The 24700-nt window shown below is 42.7% G+C and overlaps 1 long non-coding RNA gene across 1 annotated transcript; it reads right to left on the bottom strand.

The window, feature by feature from the left end:
* Positions 1-5687: 5687 nt before the first annotated feature.
* LOC115322662 lies at positions 5688-21742 on the bottom strand. The gene is made up of 4 exons (XR_003919024.3): positions 21707-21742; positions 20576-20669; positions 18293-18438; positions 5688-5738 (listed from the first exon to the last, which is right to left on the bottom strand). It is a non-coding gene; the product is annotated as an uncharacterized LOC115322662 (long non-coding RNA).
* Positions 21743-24700: the final 2958 nt, after the last annotated feature.

Here is a 24700-nt window from a genome sequence, read left to right as displayed (position 1 = left end):
TAGCGTCATGTTTTGTTCTTTATATGCATAATTACGCATTTGAACATGCTCTATAGTTACACTGTGTTACGCAGCTAGTGAACCAACTGTCATCTCGATGCGGGGGCTTCGTAAAAGTGCACTTGCTGCAGCTTTTTGCCACAAGCACCTTCTGTCTTTTTGAAAGAAACATGAACCATCGATGGATTGATTGAATGCTAGAGACTATATTTCTAATGCATGGCAGGTTCAGCGTCAGCACGGCAGAACAGCACAGTACCAAAGCATAGCCCCCAACAAAATAAATAATAACTATCATTAGCCCTATGAAAACACGAATCATCAAAAAAGTACACCACGGCGTATAAACCTATAAACCACACAAGATGAAAATGCAGTTAGGAAGCTGCAAGTAGTGGACAAAGTGCTAACATTATAAAATAAAATGTATCAAACCACCTTTGATGGATCATTGATCATGCTGAAACAATAGTGTGTAAATATTATTCAGCATAATAAGAAGTTTTAGTGGGTCGTTCAAATACTTCCGATTACTAACCCCCCTCCCCCGCTTTTACGCATGCACGGTATCGGTATCGAGCGTTGTCAGCGGAGGCACGTGCGTACTGCTCAAACTCCCTAATAAGACGCCGCTAATTTATGTCAATGTCTCCCTCGGGCATAAATATTATAATCAGCCGAGCAGCACCGAAATCTGGTAAAGCGTCGCTATGTTTCTGTCGACAGCTTAGTCGAGCGGATAGGCCTAGCAAACGTCGACACTATGCGCTGTTGCTACGCGCTTCGTCGGCGCCGGTGGCTTCTCTTCGATCGTTTGTTGATCTCTCCTGACCCCGGTGGGCTCCTGACGCACATTACGTTGTAAACACATAATTGTGTGAGAGATTTTTTCAGGTTCTGTTGGGCGACTTGGAAATAATAATAATAATAATGTTCATATTCCATCATCAAAATGATGAAGGGAAACCGAGGAAAAAAGCTGCCTCCAGCAGCCTGACGAGTCCCTGGCCCCCAAACAGCAGTGGCACAAGAAAAATAAACGAGACGCAACAGTACCGAAAAAGTTATCAGGCGGCAATATTCACGTTTTTCGAAGTAGGGTGATTTCATAGAAGATTGACCAAAGGGTGGCTGGTCAGCTTTTTTAAATCCACTGATGTTTTTATATGCCATTGTGTAGTGTCTGGTATAAACAAAACCATACTTAGTTTTGACCAGAACAAAACAAAATTGGGAACAGGAAAAATCGTAAGGCATGAGAAGGTGGACAGTTGCATCAACGCGCACTGATGGAGGGGGCAAGTTTGAAGGTTAATAACAAAAACGATAAATTTAGAAGAATTCTAATACTTTTGAGAAACAAACAATTAGTACAACTTGCTTGTAATATATAGCATTTATATTTATTTAAATCATATTCCTTTTTTGTTTAAATTCCCAAACGTGCCTGCTCGAACAACGAATGGCAAACTTTGGAGGCCTGTATCTCATAAAATAATTTAATTATCATCATATGCCCTTCAGATAGTATTCTGCTTATATATGACTAATTTTTAAAATATATATTAGGTATTTGAGTAATACGAGATTCAAGATATATTTAGGCAAACATAAGGAAAAATCAAAAAACAAAAAACTCCGATGCAAATTATAAAAAAAAAATTCGATATTTGTTTTAAAATTTGTTTACCCTGTCATAGTTTGTTTCGGGATTCATTTCTATTAAACATGTCACATTATTTTATTGAGAAAGAAGACATAACTCCCCAAAGTAGGGTCCTTTTTCAAAGCCTACATTTAGCATACGAGAAGTGACTCTGAGCTCCAGTTTCATGAAACTAACACACATCTTTCATATATTTTTATTCAGATGAGGTCACTGACAACTAGAGCAATCGGTCACACACTAAAAGTGAGGAGAAACTAGATACAGCATTTTACATACAGCGTAAAATGAGGTGTCATATTAGAGACTAGTGATTCGAAAAAAGATGATGCAGTGTGAAGTTTTACTTTCCGGTATATTTTATATTTAGAATAAAAGATATAACTTTACTTCCACATACAAAAATGAAGATGGAATATTATAATTGTTTAGGTTAAATGTGTATTTGCGGGGACGAACAATTTCAGGTGAGGGATGCCACAGCGCCGGACTGTAAGAGATTGGACAATCTCGGTGTACGAATGGATCGTGGCAAGCCGAGACATTTTATCCTGCGCAAGGATAATGTTTCGTGATTATCGCATGGTGATCAAATAAAGACGGTAAGCTATCACCAAGTAAAATAGTAGGTTAAATACCCCGCGAAGAAAACTGTGATAAATAAGATGTCCCCGCATTTAAAATGAGCAGTCCTTGGGGAATCAAATTTGGCACCTTACGCTAAGGCTTTCCTCGATGTACCCATTTAATGAACTTTCTCCTAACAAGATCTGACTGTCCGTGCTACATGTATGTCACAGGTTCCTTCTGTTGATGGCTTACACAGCCATCACGCGTGCCAAGACTGAATGACAGGAAAGGCTCGCACCGTCAGCCACTCTTCTTTTTTTTTTGACGATACCTAACAACCTTATTTTCGTCCAGATACACAAGATGCACCCATTTTCTTGGATAGAACGCTCACTATTGTTCTGGCCGTCTGAAATGCGTTTATGAAACGTTCTCTCAGGTTGCTCAGCGTTGCCTGGTGCTTCACAAGTCCGCCAACTCCGTCGCATACATTTTCCCATGTCCAGACGCAAAAAATAAGCACTGGGCTTGTGGGCAATCGTTCTGTGCAAACTGGTGAAGCTGGTAGCGATTCTTAAAATGACTGGCGGCCCCGTTACTTAAGTACGTCACGTGCGAGTATACCACACCGTTGTCTTCAGCCCACTCTCACTTTTTCTAGAGCCAAGCACGTGTGAGCGGCTGCGTCACACAGGTCCTCACTGATGATAGCAATGCTATTTCTAGATTTTCTTGCCGTCACTATACATGTAAATATCATGTTTTTGCTTTGTTTTTGTTTTTTTGTTTTTTCAGTGGTATGCTTGAACTTTGTCAGGAAGCACGATGGTCCAGTTTTCAGCAAAGTCAAAATAAAAGACAATGCTCCCGCGTTGCATCCACTGCTTTGCATCAAGATCGCTTTATCTTCCGTTTGTCGGATATTGTTGTGAAATATCTAACATTGAACCGTTACTTGAGCGACTTTTAGGAATGTCTCAGGGTACAATGTTTTTGGCGGTTTTCTTCACAAGGTCGCCGGTTGTAATCACAATCTCTTCATATTCTGGGGTATGAAGTTCCTGGATTGTAAGAGACCGGCCAGTTGGGCAGTGATCACAGTCTCCTTAAAGACGGACTTGCAAGTGAGTCACACACAAATGTTGAGTTCATTTCACCAGTGTTGAATGTTGAGCCTGTAACGTTTTCTACAGAGGGAATTCAAGAGTAATAATTAGCGCAGAGCACACAAACGCACACTTCCTGGTGTGGAATAAACTTGACCCATCTAGGGTGTAAGGAATAAAATTTTGTTAGCCCAGCGCCGGAATCAGGGTGCTTGCCTTTGTATACACGAATGGCCCTTCGGATTGAGCGTGTCAGGTAGCGCTTTGGCACGAACGTTTTCTCCCCGTCCAGCATCACAGAGATCATGTTCTTCTGGTTGGGACCTTGGCGCGAACATTGTAGCTCGTTTTTCGTGAAGCACTCTAGGGCAGCAGACACGTTCTCAGGGCCCACCTTGCACCTCGTGTAAGGGTCCTGCTCATACCACACGCCATGCTTTTCCTTATCTAGAGCGTAAACAGTGTCGCCATTTTAACCTTTCCTAGGTTAACATGGCGACAGTGTTTAGGCTTTATTGTATTTAGGTGGGGCTCGAGTATTTGGGGGTTTTGCTGTCTGTCGGTGTGCCTCTTTGTGCCTGATATTATCGCCCGTGACACCAGCGTATGGGATGGCGACAGGCACTACTGCTCAGTAAACAGGCATCGGCGGCCATATTTTGCCGGCTGAAACGAGCCCCCCCCCCCCCCCCTCCCCCATCCTTGACAGCGAGCGGGGAAATGAGAAAAAAGATCGTATCGGCCGTTTTGCCAGAACTGGCGACGAGTGTCGCCTGCTACTTCCGTCAACTATTGCGCCATAATCGTGATCTTCGCGAAGAAATGATTGTTGCTAGCCACGAAACACTATCACGCAGTAAGAAAACGATTGAATATGTTTTTATTCTACATATAAGTCAGGGATATATATATAAGACAGAAAGAGAGCGATGGAGATGGAGGGGAAGAGACAGGCACGACCTGGCACGACCTATCACCGTAATACATAAAGCCGTTGTGGGTGAGTTACAGTGGGGTTCCGCCATCGCACCTAAAGAGTCAGGTCTCGGTAATATGGACTCCGTTAATGTGGATACCCCGCTATTAGGACACCACTTTCGTGTACAAACGAGAAAAAGACAGGCACTTTTATCCCGTTATTATGGACAACTCACATCATGGACGATGTTTGGGGGGAACGGAGGTGTCCATATTAACGAGACATCCCTGCATAATTTTGTTTTATATAAGTCAGTGACTGAAGCCGTAACCGTAACGCAAATCGACAACCATTTATAATAAAAAAAAAATTGGTAACCATAACCGGAACAAGAAATATATTTCAATTCGATGTTTACACTAACCGTAACCGCAATGTTTTAACCGGTAACCGATATGTGATATCGGTTCAACATTTTATTTTTTAACATTATTACAGCGAAACATTAGCGATGGTCTTGAAATGGCATCAACATTTGCAGACAGTACACCGTCCCCACTTTGATTACTTTCTTCGCGAAAGCAGCCGGGGAAAGGAGCGGGGAAGCAAAAACGAAAGGGGCGCGCCTAGCTGGCTGTAGGTCTATATTCCAGACGGCGGGATGGCTGGGACAGCGCCGCTCTGCAGGGACGAGCCGGCGGCACGCTTCTTTTGCTACGCTCCATTTCAGCTTATCCCGCCAAAAGTTGGATCATACAGGGCTGGTGGGCCAATGAGAAAGCCGGATCGAGGCACGTGACAGCGCACCGGGGAATCAGAAACTCGCGTGAGACGCCGTCACCTATTTCGCTTCGATGCTTTTCATGCGTTAGCATTAACGCCTATACGGCAGAAAAAAGCTGACGCCGTCCATCTGTGGACAAAACAGTGGAAAGGGAAGCGCGCCGCGTAGAGAGGGAGAGAGTAGTGAAGGTCAAAGTGGAGAGGGAGATGACGTCACGAGGCGGAAGCCAATGTGCGCGCGGGAAACCGGTGCACAGCGAAAGCAGCGTCAGGCACCGGATGCCGCTGCGAAGCGTGCAGGGCGGGCGAACGAGACAGAAAAGCGGAAACAGCGCCTAGCTCGCCTGGCCAAAATGTGGCGCCAGAAGCAGCAAGCCGACGCGAGTATGCGAGCGACAGAGGCTGTGGTGATGCGGGCTAAACGAGCCCGCATGCCGGAAAAAAAAAATCTTAAGGAAAATAACGTCGCAAAGCGAACGGATATGGCGGAAGATATTCATCCACCTCAGGTACACCGACTGCAGAAAACGTGCCGTGTCTGAACGGCTCTAAGCTTAGATCAGCCTTTACTGAAGACCACACTCAAAACTACCCCGAGCCAGGTGCGCAAACGTAAAACTGAGAGACAATCTAGGAGGAGTCGTTGTTAATTCTCCATTGTGTTGGTGGGCAGTCATCGGGATCCGTGTTTAACCTGCAAAAAAGACAAGGAGACTCTTCAGGATTCATAAATAATCACTCTCAAAAAAAATATAATACTTTTTTATGACCCGCGATATCTATCAGGTACATGGCTCCGTCTGTGGCAATGAGTGGTTAGATTTGAATCCGGAATGTTCTAGACACTCCGTGGTGTTTTGCCTTTGATCAGAGTTTGAGCAGTATAAAACTCTTATATTTAGGTATATATTTATCAACTTGATTTTCTTTTTTTTTCTAAATCCAGGAGAAAAAAGTTTCAAGCTGATCCGACTTGGAACTCTTTTTGTTTAGGCTCAACGCAACCCAATACACAAAACATAAACTAAGACATTTTATATCAATTAGATGTAATCAGCGAAGTTTTTATCAAAGCCATAGCTACAGAAAGCATAATTATCGCTTTGAACTCATTGAATTGCCTAAATCATATGGCTTTGAATTACAGCCTTGGCGAAACATCACCATACTTAACACCTATGAGATATGGGAATACGTCTTGCATTGTCTGGCTTTGATCTAGCTCTACCATTTTGGAAATACGTAAGTTTCGGTTAAATATAAAACTTGTATTTTTTAAATGTAGATAAAATACGTACATTCATTTTTCAACTTTTTTTCTTGTTTGTTTTTATGAAGCTACTTAATTCAAGAACGGATACGTAGGGAAAGGTTTGTATCTTTAGTTCACTCTCTAGTTTCGGGAAGCGAAACAGGTGAGAGATTTCAAGTGACTCTGTATGCTACATTTATCGTCCGCTTAAAACACGCACGGCGTGGTGAATTCCGAGCATCTCATTATCGCTCTGGAGCCAATAAGACGCCGGCATTGTCTGATAAGAATGCTGAGCAACTAATCACGAAGCAAGATCGCGTTTATAACAGCACACGCCCTGTGTTTCTTAAACTGTCCTAGACGATACAAGGTCAGCGATTACTACGAGTAGTGTCAACCAAATGGAGAACTCCACCTTGTTTTTGTTTTTCCCCACTTTCGAAAGGTTCTTTAACAGGGAAGGGTCGATGTTTGAATGGTACTTGCTCAGTAAAACATCGTGCTGTGCAATTCTGATTTTTTCACACGAGTCCTCTTTTATTTATTTATGTAGTTAATATTTTATTTTTTAAGTTATCTTGCAACGACAGGAGGCCTAATATTGGTGGAAAGCGAGAAGTTAAAATACAGAAGCATTGACAATTATGCAAACAATTATACAGGTCATAATAAACTTTATTTTAAAAAAGTGCAAACCGCAGCTAAAAAGAATTTTGCAGTTTTGTTTAGCAACGAAGCAGTATTACAGGGGAGACAATTCTAATGTCCATATATACGTGGAAAAAACGAGTTCCGAAAATATCGGTACAAGTGAATTCTCTCATTTTGTTGGCCTGATCTTGTTCTTCTGAATTAAAATGGAACAGATACAAATATCCGATAGATATTTGTCCATTCTTCTTTTGTTTTAGTATATGTTATGGATTAGCCTTAACCGAAGATATTTTCTACGAAGATTTAGTGGCTTAAATTGAAAGCCATTTTTGATTGAACTTGTGCTTTCATCATACCCATACCTTCCAGAATCAAATCTCGCAGCTTTGTTTCGACTCATTTAAAATGAGCATTTATGTTATCAGATTGGTTATTGCTCGGGAATTCATATTTTCTACACATTATTTAGAAGTATGTGTGCTCTATTAATCTGCACGAGGGAAATAGTCTGCACTCTTAGCAAAAAATAGGTAACTTCACTCACAATTCGTTCTGAGAATTCTGTTCAGCAATTTTGTAAAGATCTGGGCCCCCGTAATCTTGTTTATGATATTAAAGACGCTGCATGTAATATTTTCCAGGATAGATCCAAAACTTTCGTCGTTCAGATTCTTCAGAAGGCACTGGAAAACAAAGATTTTTTTTATTTACGGACCCTGAATGCCGGCATTTAAATTATGTTCTAGTATGCACTTAAACAATAAAATTTCTAAGTGCTCATGCATGTTTGTAATGTTTCATATCGGGGTGCTGTGTTGAATTCTTGTGCTACCATATTAGCGTCAATGGAATATAGGTGCTCTCGCGCAAGTAATTCAAACACGAGGCTGTCTTCCTTTGACTTCCGGATATCTCGGTAAAGAAAACAAGAGTGATGAAAAATATTTTGATCCGCACGAAATGCATATAAATACTGTAGCTACTTTTCAGCATAATCACCGCACATGTTTAGACAGTGCCTTAACTGGGAAGTGCATCGAGGACGCGCCTTCATTTTGACCTTGAAATAGAGCGCGTCTAAAGACCACGTGACATTTTCTTTGGATGGGGGAGCGCACTGGGAGATGCGTGCCGATTTTAGATGGAGGTTATAGGTGCTGCCATCTATTGAACTTTATGCCCAACATGGTGATGTATATTTCCGTTTGCTGGCCGGTGAAATAAACTAATTGCTTTGGAAGGAAATGGGCTTTGCTCATTGCGCTTGACCATAGATGCTGGGAAGCGGCGCGAAGTTTTGACAGGCTCCCCACTGTCAAAACTGTTAATATCATAAACAGTCGCAGCGTCGCTTCAGTCAAGTGACAGTGACTCCGACATGACATGATAGCGAAACCTCCACCTTATTCACAAGCCAAGACTGGCATTTATTTTTCGCTAAACCCGCTTGTAAATACCGCCTTCTTTATGCGTCTCATATTTTATGTACATAAACGCAAGAAGAACTAACGTGTGTTATTTTTTTATGATATAAACAAGTTTAAATTTTAATGTAAAAATAATTTTCAAAGCTTTTTGAGTGAAAAAAAAATCTCCACAAATCATGGTCGCACACTGAAAAGTAACTTTCCGCGTTAGGATCATAAGCTCTTGATTGCCCTCCTTAAAAGAAGGTTGCAGCCAGGGTTTTCAGTCATTTTATCAGGGGTCAGCAAGACCCCTGATAAAATGACACAGGCGGGCAAAGTGTATGAAGGAAACTCCAAGACGTTTTGTGAAGAACGTTCCTTGATAATGGGAATCAGAGAAGGACATCTGTGGCAACTGGCTGTCTTGTTGAACTTGTGAGAAAATTATTCTGCAACATTCTTAGGGGAGAGGTTCCGTAAGCTTGTGCCACGCCATAATAACAGACTAAATGTGTGCGCTGATCACGTGGAAAAGTAGTTGGTGTAAGTTTCTTTATATTGTGTTTATTAAACTTTGTATCCCTCTTGTTTATTGGTTGTTGTGTATACTAAAAACGTTGTATCCCTCTTATTTATTTGTTTAACCATTTTACTGGAAGAATTCAAAGCTCCGGAGTCAACCAGCGTTGAGTAGAGCATCCAAAAGGTCGTGCTATTTCATAAGAGCTGCCTTGATCTATGTGATGATTATGTGGCAAAATATGTACGTATCAACATTTCGTGCATATCGAAACATTTGTCATTACTTTTCTTACCCAGATTATCGGATGTTGAAAATCAAAAACATTCCTCGTAGGTTACCGCGGAGCGCACTGGTGCGCCACGAAATTCACAAATTAGAAAACCTTCGGTGAACTAGTAGTTGTAGTGAAGGTATTCACGATGTACAAAAGGTGTTGTATTCGCGTATTTCGAGATGTTGAAAAGAGAGACCTCGTATGTTTCTACTGAACGCGGTATAGTCCGTGAAGGATTAAGAATTCAGGGTAGGCTCCTCCCCTCTCTTTCCACTTTAGCAGAGCGAACGCTGAAGGGGATATCACCTCCTCTTTAGCGTTCGTTCTGCTGAAGTGGAAAGAGGTGGGAGGAGCTTGGACTGAACTCTTAACCTATCACCACTTATAGCGTATGACTGTGATTCACAACTTAGAGACTTTAGGGCACAAATAGTTTTCACTAAAGTGTCAAAAAGGTTAAAAAACGTCCTATGTTTACGTATTTCAATATGTAAAAAAAGAACTGCTCTCGTAGGTTACAGCGGGATGCAGTAGTTTATGACCGTCATTAACAAAATAGTAAAACTTTGTGAATTGGTAGTTATATTCAAAGTGTTGAAGACGTTCAACAATAGACTTGAATTTACATATTACAAGGCGTGTTAATAGTGATTATAAAAACTCTCTAACTAAAGCCCTCACCTGGATCACATTGAAAAGAACCTGAACAGCACCTCCCTGTGAAATGGCAGCGACGTAAGGAGTATTATTACACACAAATTCAATTTTCTAGTGAAGAAATGACAATTTAAACCAAACTTGTTTTCACGTACAGTCACGAGTTGTCCTTGCTCGCAAACTTGAAACTGAGTTCCAAAACACTGCAACAAGAATGCAAAACAGAACAACGTGAAACGCCCATATTAAGAACGTTTCTTATTAGTTCTAGGATGAACATTTTAAAAACGGTCAAGACACGCATAGAATAAAATGAGAAATTGTTATATTGCTAAAACTTCTTAGATGTTACTACATTTCCGATAAATACTAGAAGTGTGCGAATACCGGTTATAATACAATCACACTGTATCATTTATAACCTTCACAGTGGAGGGGAAAGCCGCGGCAACCGGTTTTCTTATAAGTCCTGCTCACGCATCCTCAAAGACGCCCTTGACGTAAATGAATTAAATGAAATTAAATAAAATATAGGGGGGGGGGGGGGGGCGTGGAGGGAGAGAGATTGAGAGTGGCGCTCCCTAGCGACCACCTGGGGAACTAACGCTGTGTGGCAAACAAACCATTCGACCGCAGTCAGGCTCGTGAAATATATCCAATACTATTATTTTCTCTTAAAACGTATCTATATAAAAGTAATTTAGTTGTCTCTTGCGTTCAATGTCATCGAAATCCTCTTAGAAGGCAAAACATGCGTAGGTTGGTCACGCGCAAGCGTGCCGGGCCAGCCGCGTCGTGTCGGCCGCGCGCGCTGGATGGTGCCTGGCCGGCGCAGCGTCTGTGTTTTTGTCAATAATTGACAAAACACACACTTCAGTTTTCATTTACCCTGTCTCTTGCAACCATCATAAACGAGATCGGCAAAGGCAAGCGGTGTCTAGTTGAAGGAGAGGACGTGCCCAACTGCGACCACGTCATCGATTACAGCGTTTCACCGAAGATGACGGCGGACAGTGTCCGGATCGTCGCGTACGTCCTGCAGTCCTCCGCGCTGCATGTACCCGGTTCAAAATCACGTTTCCAACAATGCGGTACACTGCAAGTGCGCACCATATCGCTAAAAACAAATCTGCAGTCGAGCACGAAAACGATGTGACATACGCTTCGCGAGTGCTAGCGTCGAATTTGTTTCCCACAAAGCCATTGTTTGTGGTAATGATGATGATGATAAGGAAACTGCGCCCCTTATAGTTCGATCTCCTTGCCAATGATACTGGGCTATTCGATTCGAACCGGAATTCGCACATCTGTACTAAATATATCTCCTAAACAGTGATTTAGATGCGTGGATAAATTCAATTTAGCCTTGGACCCTCGGAGTCACCCATTTAAAAAAAAACGCCATGTTTGAAAGGTGGTAGACGTAGTGTGCCTCGCCTCGTCACACGTCACGCATATATCCGCCTGTGCCCCTAGCGGCGCGGCGGCGCAACTAAGATTATTCTCTTCCATGCGCTCGCACACTTAGATCTCACAGCGCCAGACTTGTAACTAACGCGTTAAAAAGAACGTGTAATTACGTAGTTACTTTTAGTAACAAAGTACCAGTCTGGTTGCTTTCTGGGGAAGGAACGATTAACGAATTTTCGTCACTTTTCGACAACGTAGCGAGCGACGTCATTTAATTACTTCTCGAGAGGAACATGCACAACACAAGTATCCAATCTAGTTCTTACGCAGCTCGCGCCCGTAGTTTTCACGACATGAAAACGCTAGATAAAGCATAAATAGATGGGCAGGAGGTGTGTTGGTATAGCCGCTATTATCGCCGAATGAAGGCGTTAAGAAGCGAAAAATTACTAACCACGACAATTATTTCAAGCGGCTACAGCTTCAAAAGAACGAAACATTAAGGCCGTGTCCAAACTTTAATCCATCTTACTCCAGGTTAAGGTTTCAGTACCTGGTCGTTCGAAACCCTATTCGCATCTCAGCTTTGGATCTATGGGGGTGCAATTTCGAACACTAGAGTAACAAGAAAAGTACGCGCGACTTTCAAGCTGAGATAACACTTTTTTTGTTGTTGTTGTTGTTGTTTTTTTTTGTGTGTGTGTGTGTTTTTTTTTTTCTATCACGGTAATGAGGAACGTACGTAGTCAAATTTTTGGTGAGTAACAAATAACGGTATTCTGTTGCTCATATATCTGTGACGTGTACATTTCTGCTCATGCGCTTGAGCTCATTCGGCCTTGATGTTCGTTCCTCCCGCGCTTCCAGCCCTCGGTGTTTGCGGCATCGGTGTAGACATCGTCATCAGACGAGGAACAACAAGAACACGCAAGGAGATTAAAAAAATAAATACGGGCAGTTCTCTGTTAATCAACAGAGGAGTCACAGCGATGGCTGCGACAAGTCATAGCGAAGTCGTTGGGCAACGTCGTCGCGTTTACGCACCGTGAAATGAGTAAACAAAAGCGTTAAAAAAAAAAAAAATCTGACCAAAAAAAAAAACGTTAAAAAATCATTTTCAAACGCTTCATTTCTTTTTTTTTTTCGATTACGTGAAAGCGCTTCTCCCGTCACGAGATCATTGCATTGAAAGTGCTACGATGGCATCTTTGTTATTGGCTACTTTTTCTTTTCGTTTATCTTCTTTTTTTTTTTTAAGAACCCCGTGCAGTGTTTTGCCCACTGTCTGGGGCATTTCGCGGAATAAAAGATTTCACATGACACATCAAAAGTTTTATTTATTGGCGTTCTATATTACCCAGGGAATTACAGTCCTCGAGAAGATTACGACCTTTCCATCGAAAAATGCAGAAATCTACTTTTTTTTTTGTAAATGTTACCTAAAAAATTAATGCAAAAGTAAAATAGAATAATTGAAGAGCCGCGGAATTACAATTATACGGGTCCAAGAGTTCAATTACTGCCTACTGATATTTTATGACTGTCATCTAAAATATTCCAGGGCAACTTTGCGATGTCTCTTGTTGTTCGGTTGAAAATCTCAATCTAGTGCATGCGCTGACGCGCTGATGTCCAACTAAAAGGGGATGGGCATCGCGGTTACTACAAAAGCCCTGAGTAAGAGCGGGGGGTTGGAGCTGCTGTGGCGCAGCTCAATGGTAACGCCTCTGCTTGGGAGGCAGCGAACCCGGGTTCGATTCCCGCCTGATGACGTCAAAGAAGCATCATGCTGTCACGCAATTATTGCAAAGGTGCAAACGAGCTGGCAAAGAATGACTACAATAATCCCTGGAGAATAGAAACAGCGGGAACAAAGGACAAATACAGATCTCCAAATAGCTAGGTGACTGGTGAGCGGTCACTCGCCACTTACCTAGCTGTGTTTGGGGATTTGCAATCGTCCTTTGTCCCCTTTGTTCCCCTTCTCCAGCGATTATTATGGTCATTCTTGTCTAGCTCGCTTGCACCTTTGCATTTAGTTGCAATTATCGTCATAACCTTAAAATGCAAGCCTTTCATTCTTGTTAGTGTTCGACTGTTGGCAGCTGATAAAACTCATTTGCTCTACTGAGGTATAAACTCCTGGTTAGCTCATTTCTCAGTTGGTAGAGCGCTAAACTAAAATTGGAGAGGTTTCGATACCAGGTTCATGCGGATTTTTTTAGGTCCCTCACCTCTGTTTGGAGATTTGTGTTTGTCCCTTGTCCCCCTTGTTCCCCTTCTCCAGGGATTATTATAATCGTCTTTGCATCTTTGCATTTAATTGCATTATAACCTTAACCTCAAAATGCAAACTGTTCACCCTTGGTGGTGTACGACGGGGGGCAGCTGTTAAAAAGTCGGCTGCTTTACTGACGTCTAGGTCCTGTTTAGCTCGGTTGGTAGAGAGCTCCACTGGAAATGGAGAGGTCCCTGGTTCCAGCTATGTTGGGCAATTTATGTTTGTCCTTTCTCCCCCTTGTATCTCTTCTCCGGGAATTATTTTCATCATCACGCTGTCGCCGGCCGCGATCCTGGCGGTGTCTCAGGAGAGGTGGCAGATGAGGCAGACGCCTGTTCTGGCGTAGATCGCCTTGCAGCTATACAGGTCACGGAAGCTTGAGCTGCTCGGAGCTGGGACGCCGTGATGACAGCGGCCCTCGAGTTCGCCCATGCGTTTTGCCGGAACTTCTAGGAGCAACCACCAGGGTCGCGACATCCGACAGCGTAACGCTCGGGCTTATGTGACGTCATTTGTTGCCGCTTCGGGACAACTTGCGATTCAAGGGCAAATCAGAATGACACACCAGTCGAGGACCGGTTACAGTCACTGTTATAATGTGAGCCCTCTGGACAGGTCATTTGTCAGAATTGCATGGTTCCCAGACGCGAGTGATCGACATTAAAAATGAAATCTGTAGTAAATTTAACTTCAATATTGCGAAACTGGGTGTGTCTGCTAAGTGACTTACGAGGATTTATTGACTTAAACAGAGCAAATAAGGAAGCTTGTTTGCGCTTTTTAAGTCAACATGTCTAACCAACTCACCCAGCAACTCATTTTGGTACGAGGATTTATATCCAGCCCTATCTAACGCTTTTAGTTCGAAGCGTTACCTCTTTAAGGTCGGGACGAGACGAGGTTTACGGAGGCTTTTAGCTACAGCGCTAACTATATCAGTCCGAAAACAACGGTCATTTAATATTTTTTAGAGCGCAGCTCTTAGGGGCCCGTTCCCGGCTTGAGCGGCGTCGCCGTCGGCGTCGCCGTTGGCGTCGCCGTCGCCGTCGGCGTCGGCGTCGGCGTAACCAAGGTCATCCCAAGGTCACGTGACCCCCAAGGTCACGTGACCCCTCCCAAGGTCATCTCAAGGTCACGTGACCCCACGTGACCCCCTGAAGGTCACGTGACCCCTCGAGGTCACGTGACCCCTTCCAAGGTCATCTCAAGGTCACGTGACCCCAAGATGACCCCACGTGACCCTTTGAAGGTCACGTGACCCCCAAGTCACGTGACCCCTCTGAGGTCACGTGACCCCCGAGGTCACGTGGTCGCCTCCCCAAGGTCACGTGACCCCCGAGGTCACGTGGTCGCCTCCCCAAGGTCACGTGACCCCCGAGGTCACGTGACCCCCAAGGTCACGTGACCCCTTCTAAGGTCATCTCAAGGTCACGTGACCCCACGTGACCCCCAGGTCACGTGACCCCTCTGAGGTCACGTGACCCCTCTGAGGTCACGTGACCCCCCGAGGTCACGTGACCCCTCCAGGTCACGTGACCCCCAAGGTCACGTGGGGTCACCTTTGGGGTCACGTGGCCTTGAGGTCACCCCCAGGTCACGCCTCCCCGAGGTCACGTGACCCCCTCCCCGAAGTCACGTGACACCCCCCCCCGGAGCATATTAAAGAATGAGGGGAGGAGGAGGAGAAGGGGGAGGGGTCTACCCTCCCCTCAGTACCCTTCACTCCTCCTCCTCAAGAGCTGCGCTCCAATTCGGCGTTACAGGGATTTGTAAACGGCTTTCACTTTTTTCCTATGACTGTGGTCTGGCATAACAGCGAATTTTATTATGATTTGTAAAGATCAAAGTTTGTACTTATTATTACATAAAATTATTTGTTTCTGAACGAAAATGGTTAACGGAAGGTTTAGGAGTTACACTTTTGGTTATTCGAACTGAGTCACTTGTAGAAGCAAACACAATAGAAAGCTGTATGTTTTAAAGCATAAAAAGTTTTTGAACTGCCCCCCCCCCCCTCCATTCCTAACATCTTGTCCGTCCGACCGTCCGTTCACCCGTCCGTGTATGTTCCGCTAAAATTAGTGGGAAACTTTACGTCATGTGACCTAAACTCCAATTCCTTTCCCCGCTAAATGTATCAAAAAAATATAATCTAGGATGATTTCATTCACAGACCAAATAGTTTTCCCGCTAAATTTAGCGGGAAAATTGCCGCCCACCTGATCTCATGTCACGGTAATCAAAGTGACGTCAAGTAACGTGAGGGAAAACTTTGTTGTCACGTGACCTGACGTGATGGGACCAATTTCCCCACCAAATCTAGCGGGGAAACCGCTAGATTTGGTGGGGAAATATGTGACGACCTATAAAAATCATGTCAATTTCCCTGCTAAATTTAGCAGGCAACTTGACTTCGCTATACATGACATCACGTGACCTGTAAACCATTTTAGTTTCCCCCTGTATTTGGCGGACAAATGGACTTCACGTTAGCAATGCACCCTGTTGCTCCGATAAATGTATTGGAGAAATTAATAAATATGTAGGGGTTTTTCTCGCTCCCCGAAATGACTGTTCAATGTCTTCCGACCAAATTTAAATGGTGGCTCTCTAAATACTGGATTTCGTGCAGTGTTGTAAGCATTAGCGAAAAAAAAACCAAAGATAATATTCTCCTCATTCCTTGCAAATAAAAAGAACGCGTTACTGGCCAAAAACACCTAAAAATTAAATAAACGCGTTACCGTTATTGAAAAAAAGTTAACTCGCGTTATTTTTCCATACATTTTTTTGTATGAATTATACAAGTTTATTGTTTGGCGTTACAGGTATCTATAAACACCATACTCGAATAAACATTATCCCCATGCAGAAACTAATCATAATAACCTTCTTTGTTGTGATTCCACCTGAATACTCGCAAAAACGAAAAATGCAAATTATAAAAAACCTTATAAGAACGCTCCACTCGAAATGGAGAGGTCCCTGGATTGATACCAGGACCAGGTGGATTTTTTTCAGTTTCGCACCAGTCACCTAGCTGTGTTAAGAGATTGATGTTTGTCCTATGACCCCTTATTCCCCTTCTCCAGGATCATTATTATCATTATTCTAGTCCAGCTAGCTTGTACCATTGCATTAAGTGAATTATCGTCCTAACCTTAAAATGCAGGCCGTTCATCCTTGTTGGTGGTAGACTTCTAAACCCTGGTTAGCTCAGTTGGTAGAGCGCTCCACTGGAAATGGAGGCGTCCCCGGTGCAATACCAGAACCAGGTGGAATTTTTCAGTCGCGCACCATAGATTTGCTATGAGATTTGTGTTGGTCCTTTGTACCCCTTGTTCCCCTTCTCCAGCGATTATTATTATCGTCATTATTGTCCAGCTCGCTTGCACCTTTGCAATAATTTCATTAGCATTATATGCATTGGAGCCTAGAAACACATCAAAGTGTTCATTGTTTGTTTTTTAGACTTGTGAAGACGTAACAAGGATAGGGTGACCACCTTCCTGATAGCGAAATGCGGGACACGCAGGGCAGGCCGGGGGAGGAGGGGGGGGGGGGGGTAGAGGAAATTTATTTACACGCACACCACGAACCGAGGCTCTGTTAACAGATTTAATATCCTGTGCTGTTTATACACCTGCTAATTGTATTGCAACAATTAAGCTCAAATAATTTGCACTTCCAGTGATATATATTTTTATGCCAAACCTGTTATTAAATGAGTCAAAATTCAGAACATAAAAATCGACTGAAGCAGAACTCAATGCATCAAACGGAGTAAAGAAACAGTAAATTTTTTGGGCTTATAGTTTCCTGTCAACGCTTAATTTTATCAACATGGCCCTACAGAAATTTTTAACATTATGTTCTTTTTCGACCGTTGTGAGTGGCAGGCTAGCTTTTGCATTGTGTAGCTGTCTTCACGAAAAAAAAAAAAATTCACGGCAACCTTGTTCGCATTGACACAGCGATATGAAAATAATGACAATATTTTACATTTAAACTTTTGGCGAGCAATTTTTCTTACAAGATTTTACCACCAAGGGGAGAGAGACAACAAAGAATGAGCATAGTTGTAAACTCGAGACTGGGTATACGGACAAGGGACAAACACAGAACGACACTTCGTCCTTGTCGTTCTGGGTTTGTCCCTTGTCCGTATCCCCAGTCTCGGGTTTACAACTATGCTCAATTTACACCAACTAACCTGCGCCCTCAACATTGCTTCATAAGAATGAGCGTCGGTTCTGCTGCAAGAACGACGGTCGCTTCCCGCAATGCCTGGATAGAAAATAACGTACCATTGCGATTCACACGATTACCAGCGACCTCCGTGCTTCCCCGTGCCCCGTTGTTCGGCAGCGCCATGGGTTGCAGAGTAAACTTTACGACAGGATGAAATGCGGGACATTTTGAAGATTTGGAAATTTCTCGCGGGACGCGGGACGCGAGCCCTCAATGCGGGACAGTCCCGCGAGGCGCGGGACGGGTGGTCACCCTAAACAAGGAACGTAACAACGTTACCTCTTACTCGAAGTAAGTAATGTAGGTATATACTATACTTTACAGTATTAAGAAAAAAGTAACGAGTACGTTACTAAGTCAGCGAAAATAGTAACTAGTTACTGGCAAAGACGTAACGCGGTATTACCACCAACAGTAATATCATGCTGTATAGGACATCGGAGATAAAGGTCGTTGCCATTTTTTTTTTACTTTTTTTCTTTATGTTTTCTACAGAGCGAACAGAGATGGGAGCGGATGACAAACACAATGCACCTCTCCGACGCCAATGACGCTTGGGAGGTTGAGGTCAATAGGATCTTGGCACAGTGCTGTCTCATTCAAGGCGAACAGAGTGCAAGTCGTCCCCACCAGGGTTGCCAGCAGATCGCAGAGTCCATCGAGCAGTTCCACCGCTATGCCTGCGAGGATGACGTCGAGTGGCAAGCGCAGACGAAACAAATGGCTTCCCACCACTTAAAGCTTCGCGTTTATCGTTGATCGGAGCGGTATAAAGGCTTGGAAGGGACGGCGGAAAAGCAAAACGCTCACAACTTCAGTAGACTGCCATGCATGTCCGGGATCGCAGCCGGTGCTTTATAATACAATCGATTACCGAAGCTTTAAAATGGCTACTTCATAGTCACTGACACCGTAAAAACAAACTGATTTTTTTTTTTTTTTATCAGGAACATTGCGACATTTTGAACGTAGACACCTTAAACTTTATGCGCCTAGAGTATGGTTCGAATTTCATCATTAGGAGCGACGTGATCTTCAATTAAAATTAGCAGGCAGCCCTGCCTGCCGAGCGCAAGAGAACAAAACTGTACAAGGTAACACCAGCGAAAGTAACGTCATGGGTGGGGTCAGGTGCCCCTTGCTCTCCCTTAACCTGGATTGTGGATACCGATGATTACGTCACGATGACTTGGGCAGATATTAAGCGGCAGCGAGGAACTTGCCACGTCCTGCAGCACTTCAATTATGCAAAATGTAAACCGAGGCTGCGGTCAAAAACGACATATACACCAAAAGGTCTCAAAAGCGTATATGTCGTTTTTGTTGAGACCTTCTAGTGTATGTTTCGTTTTTATCCGCAGTTTCATTTTCTTTTGTGTGTGTGTGTTTAATATTTACCAGCTCGTTTGAGCCCTTACATTCGAATTATCATTTCCAGAAATTTTTTTCTTTTTTTATAATAAAAGCACTTTACGTACACCAATTCAAGCCCGGTAATCAAACTCACGGGACGAAAAGCCTACCCCGAATGCAGTTTTCTTGAGACGTGCTTCAGCTTCCCTTTCAGAAACGCAGTGTGGGTCTGATTATGTTAACTCCTCTTTCTTCGGGATTGGTTTTTCAGCGTTCGCACTGACTAATCCGCAATTTCATTGGTTGTGAAGCGCCCTGAGTTTCTTGCATCGTCAGTGACTGTAATGGCGGTGATGGAAGTCTAGGGTCTACTACACCATGTTGCGTAATCTCGATCTATCAAAGACACCATTCTTGCGTTTGACAATTGGGGAAACATGACGAGTCATTGGTTTGTGGACACATGCACAATGTGTAATGTTTGGAAAAAAAAGAGGTTCCGCGCACGCGCAGAGCCCCTTGGACAAAAAGGATAGCGCGCATAAGACGGATTAGTGAAAGGGTCTACGCATGGAAATATTTGTGGGGTTCAGCTCTCTACAAATTAAATGTCTTTCTTGGCTCTTCAGTTTCCGATCCTGCACAGGTTACGAAGTCAGCAGAGCGACCCTAGAAACTGACGAAATCTTTTGTCCCGCATTATTCGCGGGAGCGTTAGCTCTTGTCCTGGTTCGTTTGTATGGGTTTAGCTTTGTTGTGATCAACCTGGTCGTAGGTAATAAAAATAGATCAGCGTAAATATATTTTTTTACCGAAACTGAAATTATATGTGCCAATTACCGTTGCACTGTTAAACTGTGTGCTTTGTTTCTTTCCATCCTACGATAATTTTTTGCGAACATGCAGTCATATCTACGCTACATAAATTCAAAGTGCCAAGGTAATAGCATTATTATCACAAAAGCTATTTGGTGATAAACCCCCGAGACTAAGGGAAAAGACGAAGGGCAACATATCACAGAGTCTCAGCTGAGTTGTCCTTCGTATTTTTCCTAATTTCGGGGGTTTGCCTTAAATTATGTTAAACCTTCACCAGCTCCTTTGCACCCCGCCTTTTTGTGAGCTATACTGGTATTTAATAAGGGCAGTTCCGAAATCCATTATTCTATTAGATATCATTTCTTTCTGTCAGATTCGAATTGTCCATGAAAAATAAGCGTATATATATTTTTTTAAGAAAGTTTTAAACGTTTGTTTTATGAAAACTTACAGAAGTATTTATATCTCGCAATTGATAAAATCCCACGAAACAAATTGCACAGCCTCCTGGTTGAGGTCATAAACATCTAAGGCCTGTTCAGATGGCTGCCTCGTTTTCGTTTGTACGCAGCTGAAACATTTATCCGGCACATTTCTTGACAATTTGTTTGGACGGAAGTGAACGAAACTCGTATCTTCAATTACCCAAGCCGTTCCGGTCCACAGCAAGCACCAGCAACTGGATGATGAGATAGAGCTGGGATCCCAAATTCAGGTCCCTGATGCCATCGAGGGCACACTGGGGGGAAAACGGAGGCGTTTAGCTTTATTTAACCTTTCCTTATTTTTTTACGAAAGAAAGCTACGGCGTAAGTTCCATTTATTAGAGATTAAGTGAAATACATTTAATATGAAAAAGTACATACGCTGAGCTACTATTTGATGCCGTCGTGATGAAAAATTTTCTTTATACTTTTTTATTAATGCATAACGGTTAAGCCAGTAGGATTACAAAAATTGTTATTTACTTGAAGCACAATCTGTGAGTATATATGGGCTCTTAGTTAACTTAAAGTTGTTGTTCTTTTTTGTTGTTGTTGTTTTTTTGTCTTTCCGAGAAAAGTACTACCCCCAACTACAAAGTACATTCCAGAAATGTGATCCAGGTGAAATTGTGCGTTCAACGGGTAACAAACAAAGCAGGGACACGGACAGAGTAGAGGACGAAAGACGAACACGGCCCTGACTTACAACTGAGCTTTAGTGGATATGACCCCACGTATAAATGCAAAATTTGCCCGAAACAAAAGCAAAGAAGGGAAACAACACTTAAATAGGTCGACACGTGTCCGTGTTCCTAGAGTCATCGGCGCGCACTGCTGTTCTCCGATCTACAAAGGAACAAGCACTGCTTTACCGAAAAGGCAAGTGACGGGGCACTAACACATTCTCACCCCGCTTGTTCGATAGCGCGTGCTTCTATAATCTCGCGCGTGAGCTTGGTCTTCTGTCTACTGATGGCCGTGCGTATTTTAAAAGGCTGGAGTACATCCGCAGTCGCGGCAGTGCACAGTGTTAGTGTTTCCGAATATTGAACAATGTATTTTGTGAGATAAATAGTTTTATTTTTAAATTTGTGCAACGAATTATTTAAGAAAACTTACTTATGTCCGCAAAAATGTAATCGCTTAGATATAATAAAGTAGGTTTACAAACTAAACCTCCGCATTTCTGTTTAGTTCAATAAAGAGCTTCTACAAGTATGAGGTGTGTAACATATTGATTGTGGGACAACTGCCCTTAATTTGTTTGTTTTTTTTTTATTGAGAGACTTACCTCAACGATGTTTCCTATGACATCCAAAGCTCCTTGCTGCAATCAAAAACCAAAAACAAAAATGGTGATGTACAAGAAAAAAAAATGAAGGACGTTTACAATTTTCTCTAATGCGAAATTAGAGAGCAGCTTTGGAGAAGGATGAAATGAGGGTGCGGAGGGGAGGATAAACAACTCTTCCCTTCCCCTCCTGCTCTCCTTCTCCATTTAGTGCTAAATTTAAAAAAAAAAAAAACAATTTCCACGAAATTTAGCAAAACATTTCCCCGCTAAATTTAGCGGCAAATTTAGCGAAAATTTCCCCGCGAAATTTAGCGGGAAATCTAGAGAAAATTTTCCCGCGAAATTTAGCGGGGAAATTGTTTCGTAATGCAACGCGCGGTTACGTCCGGTTGCATGATTCCCATAATACAACGCACGGGGTTACGCCGACCCCAACGCCGACGCCGCTCAACCCGGAAACGGGCGTCTAAGAGCTGCGCTCTAAAAGGCAACACAAATTTGACCTTCGTGTTTAGTCAGAGTAAGTTAGGTCTTCTTTTAGGTTATCCGAGACGGGTTTACGATGTCGATGAGAAATTCAGTAAGTGCACTTAAATACCGCATGCCGGTACAATGCTGTTCCAGCTCGGGAACGGGGCAGGGGTGGGGACTAAAACCAGCTTCCCTGGGTCCTGAATCGCGAGCTTTCGCTCCACCTTCTAGGAGCTGTGGTCCGCTAACGCGCTCGGCCGCCGATCCCCCTATTTTGATGCACCTCATTCGATATTTTGTAGGGTTCTGAGGATTCAAAACAAAATGTCTGTGTGCCTGAGATCGGCGTAGCAACATTATTTCTTTATCTTTGATACGGACATTACGGTTTTAAATATTTATAAACATACTGCCAACCAGGGATGGGCAGTATTTCAAATACAAGTATTTGAAATACGTATTTCAAATACTTTGTGTATTTTGCATTTGTATTTAATTACAAATTGGGTAATGTATTTGACGTCTGTATTTAAATACTAAAACGTGGGTATTTCAAATACAATTGTAATTAAATACAATTTTATGGGCGAAAATACATTCCTCAAATTTATTGTCTCTATCCAGAGTAGGAAAAAAAACTATGTTCTGCACCGAATGCAGTGTCTCTCAATCAAGCACAAGCGTTTAGTGACTTTGTGATTACGGTGCTAGTCCCGGGCAAGAATAGTGAGGAAATCGACGCTCACCGGCAGACTGGCTAAATAAGTGCCTGTGACAACTTGTGATGCTTTCCAGCCTGATTTCCATCCATATTTTTTCCTGCAATATTCTAAATGCGCGGGTCGTCCAGATTTTCATAACAGGTGCGAGTTGCAACAATAAAAAATTCTCCAGCTAGGGCTGCGCGCCTTGGTCGTCCCGGTTCTTTGTTGGTCTATACCAAAATATAATTGACAAAAAAAAAAAAAAAGCTGCTTGAAGCTCTGTACTTTTTTCACCTATTACGTCCAAGCTGATTACATTTTTTTTATTATATTTCTATTACGTTACTAGAGCCTCGCACACTAACTCCCGAGTGTGCGATGCAAAATTAGAATGAGATACCCAGAAACCCGTTGCAGGTGCCCTGAGGTCACTGACGCAAATTTTGAGGACTGTATTTGGAAAAGTATTTGGAGGAGGCCACTTACATTTGGTTGTATTTGTATCTTGTAATTCAATGCTTTTTTTTAAAAATGTAATTAGATTTGTAATTAAATACATTTTGGGCGAAGTGTTTTGTATTTGTATTTCGATACATATTTGCATGTATTTTGCCCATCCCTGTATAATATATATATATATACAGGGATGGGCAGAACGCTATATATATAATATACAGAATACAGAAAGCTATATATATATATATATATATATATATATATATATATATATATAGCTTTTTGTATCTCACACATTTGTGGATATAAATTGTTTTTATCCTAAGTTTGGAAAATGAGAAACATCGCGGATAAATGGCGAATTTGAGATAATTGCTATGTGAACTGTACCATTAAAGCTCCTATAAACGCCGATTTCGCGATTACAAAGTAAATACTGAAAAATTCCCTTCGATTTTCTCCGAATATAAACTCCGAAAACAAAGCACCCTAAATGTGGGTTATAGTCCGCTGTATCCGCGTCGCCTAAAAATGTCAGTGTCCTTAACTTAAAAAAATAACATAACTACAAAAAAAAAAACTAAATGCGGTAGGCGCATACGGCTAAGCCCTCTAAAATTGGGCGGCATCTATCGCCACTTAGCTGCAGTGTTTTTAATAACAGTATTTAACTTCTGCCTAATACTCGAGACATTAAAGTTGAGCCTTTTAGTAGTTACACTTTATGCGTGATGTCGCCATCCATGAGGATGACTTCATATCTGACTACGTCATCCTCAAACGTAACTGCACTTTCCTAGGTCAATGTTTCCTCGAAGACGAAGGTCGGCGAATCGGAACGACATATACTACTAAGACCGGACAAAACAGGTCGGAGCTGATGTAGACATTCTCTGAAATATCGATGAAATCCGACATCAGACGTCACATAAAGTAGCTAGATCTTCGCGGGTGCGCAATTCGTTCTACGTTTCACCTAAAAACAAATGAAAAAAGAAATATATGTAGGGAAAATTATACCGCTAAAGGAGCAACATTACGGTTGGTAGTAGTTCGTAGGAAATTGCTACAAGTGGAATAGCGACGCGTAATTGAAGCGACTGACCTGCGTGCTACGTGAATTCTACTGTTTCCTTTTCATCTTATGTTTTTTTGTTCTTGACACGTTCCTTGTTATCGTTGCCGGCGTTCGTGCGCGGTTTGTACAAGTGGCCGCTGTCAGGCGTGCGTGCAATTCCGAACCAAATCTGTTCCGGCGTCGGCGACTTCTTCCAAGCGAGCACGCTACGCACGCTACAGTATATTCGCGGTGGGAAGCTCGCTAGGGGCGCTTTTGTTTTCCTTGCTATGCGTAGTGCAC

The sequence above is a fragment of the Ixodes scapularis genome, unplaced genomic scaffold, assembly GCF_016920785.2.
Source record: "Ixodes scapularis isolate PalLabHiFi unplaced genomic scaffold, ASM1692078v2 PGA_scaffold6__148_contigs__length_123643588, whole genome shotgun sequence".
NCBI classification, from domain to species: domain Eukaryota; kingdom Metazoa; phylum Arthropoda; class Arachnida; order Ixodida; family Ixodidae; genus Ixodes; species Ixodes scapularis.
Note: the sequence above shows the minus strand (reverse complement) of the source record. Positions and strands in the feature narration are given on the sequence as shown.